This window comes from Protomyctophum parallelum (assembly GCF_964188405.1).
Source record: "Protomyctophum parallelum genome assembly, chromosome: 14".
In the NCBI taxonomy this organism is placed as follows: domain Eukaryota; kingdom Metazoa; phylum Chordata; class Actinopteri; order Myctophiformes; family Myctophidae; genus Protomyctophum; species Protomyctophum parallelum.
Genome location: NC_139709.1, coordinates 48,762,214 through 48,768,772, shown reverse-complemented (window position 1 = coordinate 48,768,772; position 6,559 = coordinate 48,762,214).

The following is a 6,559-nucleotide window of genomic DNA, read 5'->3' as shown; positions in this document are numbered from 1 at the left end:
ATCATTTTTGAACATGGGCTATAGCCCATACCGTACGGCATATTATAGCACGCTGTTTTTCATCATTTTTGAGGATTTGAAAAAAATGAAAAAAAAAAACATAGGTTATAGCCCATCGTTTTTTGAATTTTTGAAAAAAAAAATAACCTAGTTTTTCATCATTTTTGAACATGGGCTATAGCCCATACCGTACGGCATACTATAGCACGCCGTTTTTCATCATTTTTGAGGATTTGAAAAAAATGAAAGAAAAAAAACCACATGGGTTATAGCCCATCGTTCTTTTAATTTTTGAAAAAAAAAAATTACCTAGTTTTTCATCAATTTTGAACATGGGCTATAGCCCATACCGTACGGCATACTATAGCACGCCATTTTTCATCATTTTTGAGGATTTGAAAAAAATGAAAAAACATGGGTTATAGCCCATCGTTTTTTGAATTTTTGAAAAAAAATGTAACCTCGTTTTTCAACATTTTTGAACATGGGCTATAAGCCCATACCGCACGGCATACTATAGCACGCCGTTTTTCATAATTTTTGAGGATTTGAAAAAAAAAAAAAAACATGGGTTATAGCCCATCGTTTTTTGAATTTTTGGAAAAAACATTAACCTCGTTTTTCATCATTTTTGAACATGGGCTATAGCCCATACCGTACGGCATATTATAGCACGCCGTTTTTCATCATTTTTGAGGATTTGAAAAAAATTATGAAAAAAAAACATAGGTTATAGCCCATCGTTTTTTGAATTTTTGAAAAAATAAAAAACATAGTTTTTCATCATTTTTGAACATGGGCTATAGCCCATACCGTACGGCATACTATAGCACGCCGTTTTTCATCATTTTTGAGGATTTGAAAAAAATTAAAGAAAAAAAACACATGGGTTATAGCCCATCGTTTTTTGAATTAAAAAAAAGAAATTAACCTCGTTTTTCATCATTTTTGAACATGGGCTATAGCCCATACCGTACGGCATACTATAGCACGCCGTTTTTCATCATTTTTGAGAATTTGAAAAAAATGAGAGAGAAAAAACCACATGGAGCCCATCGTTTTTTGAAAAAAATAAAAAATTAACCTCGTTTTTCATCATTTTTGAACATGGGCTATAGCCCATACCGTACGGCATACTATAGCACGCCGTTTTTCATCATTTTTGATGATTTGAAAAAAATGAAAGAAAAAAAACCACATGGGTTATAGCCCATCGTTTTTTGAATTTTTGAAAAAAACAATTAACCTCGTTTTTCATCATTTTTGAACATGGGCTTTAGCCCATACCGTACGGCATACTATAGCACGCCGTTTTTCATCATTTTTGAGGATTTGAAAAAAATGAAAGAAAAAAAACCACATGGGTTATAGCCCATCGTTTTTTGAAAAAAATGAAAAATTAACCTCGTTTTTCATCATTTTTGAACATGGGCTATAGCCCATACCGCACGGCATACTATAGCACGCCGTTTTTCATCATTTTTGAGGATTTGAAAAAAAAAACAAACATGGGTTATAGCCCATCGTTTTTTGAATTTTTGGAAAAAACATTAACCTCGTTTTTCATCATTTTTGAACATGGGCTATAGCCCATACCGTACGGCATACTATAGCACGCCGTTTTTCATCATTTTTGAGGATTTGAAAAAAATGGGAAAAAAAAAAACATGGGTTACAGCCCATCGTTTTTTGAATTTTTGAAAAAAACAATTAACCTCGTTTTTCATCATTTTTGAACATGGGCTATAGCCCATACCGCACGGCATACTATAGCACGCCGTTTTTCATCATTTTTGAGGATTTGAAAAAAAAAAAAAAAAAACATGGGTTACAGCCCATCGTTTTTTGAATTTTTGGAAAAAACATTAACCTTGTTTTTCATCATTTTTGAACATGGGCTATAGCCCATACCGCACGGCATACTATAGCACGCCGTTTTTCATCATTTTTGAGGATTAAAAAAAAAAAAAAAAAAAAAAACATGGGTTATAGCCCATCGTTTTTTGAATTTTTGGAAAAAACATTAACCTTGTTTTTCATCATTTTTGAACATGGGCTATAGCCCATACCGCACGGCATACTATAGCACGCCGTTTTTCATCATTTTTGAGGATTAAAAAAAAAAAAAAAAAAAAAAACATGGGTTACAGCCTATCGTTTTTTGAATTTTTGAAAAAAAAATAGTTTTTCATCATTTTTGAGGATTTTAAAAAAATGAAAGAAAAAAAACCACATGGGTTATAGCCCATCGTTTTTTGAAAAAAATAAAAAAAAATTAACCTCGTTTTTCATCATTTTTGAACATGGGCTATAGCCCATACCGTACGGCATACTATAACACGCAGTTTTTCATCATTTTTGAGGATTTTAAAAAAATGAAAAAAAAAAAAAACATGGGTTATAGCCCATCGTTTTTAGAATTTTAGAAAAAAAAAATTAACCTCGTTTTTCATCATTTTTGAACATGGGCTATAGCCCATACCGCACGGCATACTATAGCACGCCGTTTTTCATCATTTTTGAGGATTAAAAAAAAAAAAAAAACATGGGTTATAGCCCATCGTTTTTTGAATTTTTGGAAAAAACAATTAACCTCGTTTTTCATCATTTTTGAACATGGGCTATAGCCCATATCGTACGGCATACTATAGCACGCTGTTTTTCATCATTTTTGAGGATTTGAAAAAAATGAAAAAAAACAAACAAACATGTGTTATAGCCCATCGTTTTTTGAATTAAAAAAAAAATCCTCGTTTTTCAACATTTTTGAACATGGGCTATAACCCATACCGTACGGCATACTATAGCAAGCTGTTTTTCATCATTTTTGAGGATCTGAAAAAAATGAAAAAAACAAACAAACACGGGTTATAGCCCATCGTTTTTTGAATTAAAATAAATAAATAAATAAATCGTTTTTCATCATTTTTGAACATGGGCTATAGCCCATACCTTACGGCATACTATAGCACGCCGTTTTTTATCATTTTTGAGGTTTTGAAAAAAAAAAAGAAAAAACATGGGTTATAGCCCATCGTTTTTTTAATTAAAAAAAAATAATCTCGTTTTTCAACATTTTTGAACATGGGCTATAGCCCATACCTTACGGCATACTATAGCACGCCGTTTTTTATCATTTTTGAGGTTTTGAAAAAAAAAAAAAAAAACATGGGTTATAGCCCATCGTTTTTTGAAAAAAATAAAAAAAAATTAACCTCGTTTTTCATCATTTTTGAACATGGGCTATAGCCCATACCGTACGGCATACTATAACACGCAGTTTTTCATCATTTTTGAGGATTTTAAAAAAATGAAAAAAAAAAAAAACATGGGTTATAGCCCATCGTTTTTAGAATTTTAGAAAAAAAAAATTAACCTCGTTTTTCATCATTTTTGAACATGGGCTATAGCCCATACCGCACGGCATACTATAGCACGCCGTTTTTCATCATTTTTGAGGATTAAAAAAAAAAAAAAAACATGGGTTATAGCCCATCGTTTTTTGAATTTTTGGAAAAAACAATTAACCTCGTTTTTCATCATTTTTGAACATGGGCTATAGCCCATATCGTACGGCATACTATAGCACGCTGTTTTTCATCATTTTTGAGGATTTGAAAAAAATGAAAAAAAACAAACAAACATGTGTTATAGCCCATCGTTTTTTGAATTAAAAAAAAAATCCTCGTTTTTCAACATTTTTGAACATGGGCTATAACCCATACCGTACGGCATACTATAGCAAGCTGTTTTTCATCATTTTTGAGGATCTGAAAAAAATGAAAAAAACAAACAAACACGGGTTATAGCCCATCGTTTTTTGAATTAAAATAAATAAATAAATAAATCGTTTTTCATCATTTTTGAACATGGGCTATAGCCCATACCTTACGGCATACTATAGCACGCCGTTTTTTATCATTTTTGAGGTTTTGAAAAAAAAAAAGAAAAAACATGGGTTATAGCCCATCGTTTTTTTAATTAAAAAAAAATAATCTCGTTTTTCAACATTTTTGAACATGGGCTATAGCCCATACCTTACGGCATACTATAGCACGCCGTTTTTTATCATTTTTGAGGTTTTGAAAAAAAAAAAAAAAAACATGGGTTATAGCCCATCGTTTTTTGAATTTTTTAAAATAAATTAACCTAGTTTTTCATCATTTTTGACCATGGGCTATAGCCCATACCGTATGGCATACTATAGCACGCCGTTTTTCATCATTTTTGAGGATTTGAAAAAAATGAAAAACCCATATCATTTTTTTTCCAAATCCTCCAAAATCGTAAAAAACGACATACTATTGTATGCCCTCCGAGACCATGGACTAATGACCTTGACAAATATAAATGACCTTCACCAGTATAAATGACCTTCACCAGTATAAATGACCTTGATCAGTATAAATGACCTTGACCAGTATAAATTACCTTGACCAGTATGCAGTCCGACACCATAGACTATAGCCCTTCGCTTTTCCTTGATTTTCACCTTTTTTAAAATCCTCAACAATGATGAAGAATCGCACACTATATATAGCGTGCCACTCAATGACCTCTGAGACCATGGACCACTGAACCATGTAAATACAACACATTGAGCAGGGCACTGCAGGGAGTTGAACCCCGTTCCGGTAAACCAGAAGTACGACACCAGTGCCTTAGTTTTTGTGTTGTCCTTTACAGGTCCTTTCGTTGAAATGTAAATTTTACATTTCAACAGTAAAGTAATATATAAAGAAGAGAAACACAAAAGCACAAAAATAAAATTTTCGAATTACCTTTGCTGTTATTTTTTTTCTTTCTCTTGCCGACCTCCCACATTTCATTTGATGATTAACAAAAAACAGTGTTGGATCTGTAAGGATCCATTTGATTACACGTGCGTGCGTGTGTACATGCTTCGATAACCAGTGTTGGACCTGTAAGGGTCAATTTGGTTACATGTGTAATGTGTTACGCTCTCAGAATGACAGACCTGTAAGGGTCTATTTGGTTACATGTGTTACACTCTCAGACTTACAGACATGGACCAAATGGTCCATTTGGTTACACTAGACCTGTACGTGCCCGTCGGCCACCATATATATCTCAGAGTTAGACCTGTAAGGGTCCATTTGGTTACATGTGTGTTATACCCTCAAACCAAACCTTTCGACCTAGAAGAACTCGAAACTGCAATGGGAAAGTTGAAACCCGGAAAAGCAGCAGGGATTGATGACATACTGGCAGAAATGATACAGCACCTGGGACCTAACGCAAAGACCTGGCTCGTGGGGATGCTGAATACATGTGTAACCAAGTGTAGCAAAGGATTTACTCTTAGGTATGACTACGCCACCTTGAGATCATTCAAGGAATTAACTAACTAGACCAGTAAACTGGGTTCCCCAACATATGCAAGTACATTTATAAGGACTTGAGACACAGTTCCAAAAACAGGAAATTTATTAAAACGTTTAAGAATAAGTGTACAAAAACATTTATTATTATATATCATGCGAACAATATCCTTAAACCCGGTAGGCTACTAGGCTATTTATAGATTTAAAGACAAATAAAATAAATTTAAAATCCACTCTGAAGCGGACAGGGAGCCAATGAAGGGAGGCCAAGACAGGTGTGATATGCTCACGTCTGCGAGTACCTGTGAGTAGACGAGCGGCTGAGTTTTGGACTAGCTGGAGTCGAGCAAGGGAGGCTTGGTTTAAACCAGCGTACAAGGCATTACAGTAGTCCAACCGCGTAGATATGAAGGCATGTATAACTCGCTCAAAATCACTAAAAGATAGCACCGACTTGATTTTGACCCATAGACACCCATAGACACCAAGCTGACTAAAGACCAAGCTGGTTTCCGTCCCGGCCGCTCCTGTGCTGGACAGAGCTCAACCTCACCCAACACATTGAGGATGGGTTTGAGGGAAAACAAATAACTGGAGCAGCATTCAGAGATCTCTCTGCTGCCTACGGCACTGTCCAACACCGCACAATGGTCAGGAAAAGCCTCCTCAACAACAGGCGCTTCTATGTCCAGTTAAATGACCAGAGGAGTAAATGGAAAGCCCAAAAGAACGGCCTCCCACAAGGTAGCGTGCTCGCCCCCCTCCTTTTCAATATCTACACAAACGACCATGCAGCCACTACCCACAGAATGCCAGCGTTTCACCTACACCGACGACCTCTGCATTACCACCCAACAAGCAGACTTCCAGAAGATTGAGTCTGTCCTTAAAGGTGCCCTCCAAGAAATGTCAAGCTACTATACAATACAACCATCTGAAACCCAACCCATCAAAAACACAACTATGCAGCTTCCACCCGAGAAACCGAGACGTGAAAAAATAACTGAGCGTCACCTGGGATGCTGCGCTGCAAGGGTTGGAGCCTGGCTTGCTGCACTGCTGGTCTGGGCTTCCTGAGTCTGGGCTAGCTGGCTAGCTGTCTACCTTGATCTCCGTCCTAAGAAAGAAAGACAGAAAAAGAAACACAAATTTACTTAATGGCATGCCCCTGTATATAATCTATCACTTGAATTAAGGCGACTTGATTGATTGAC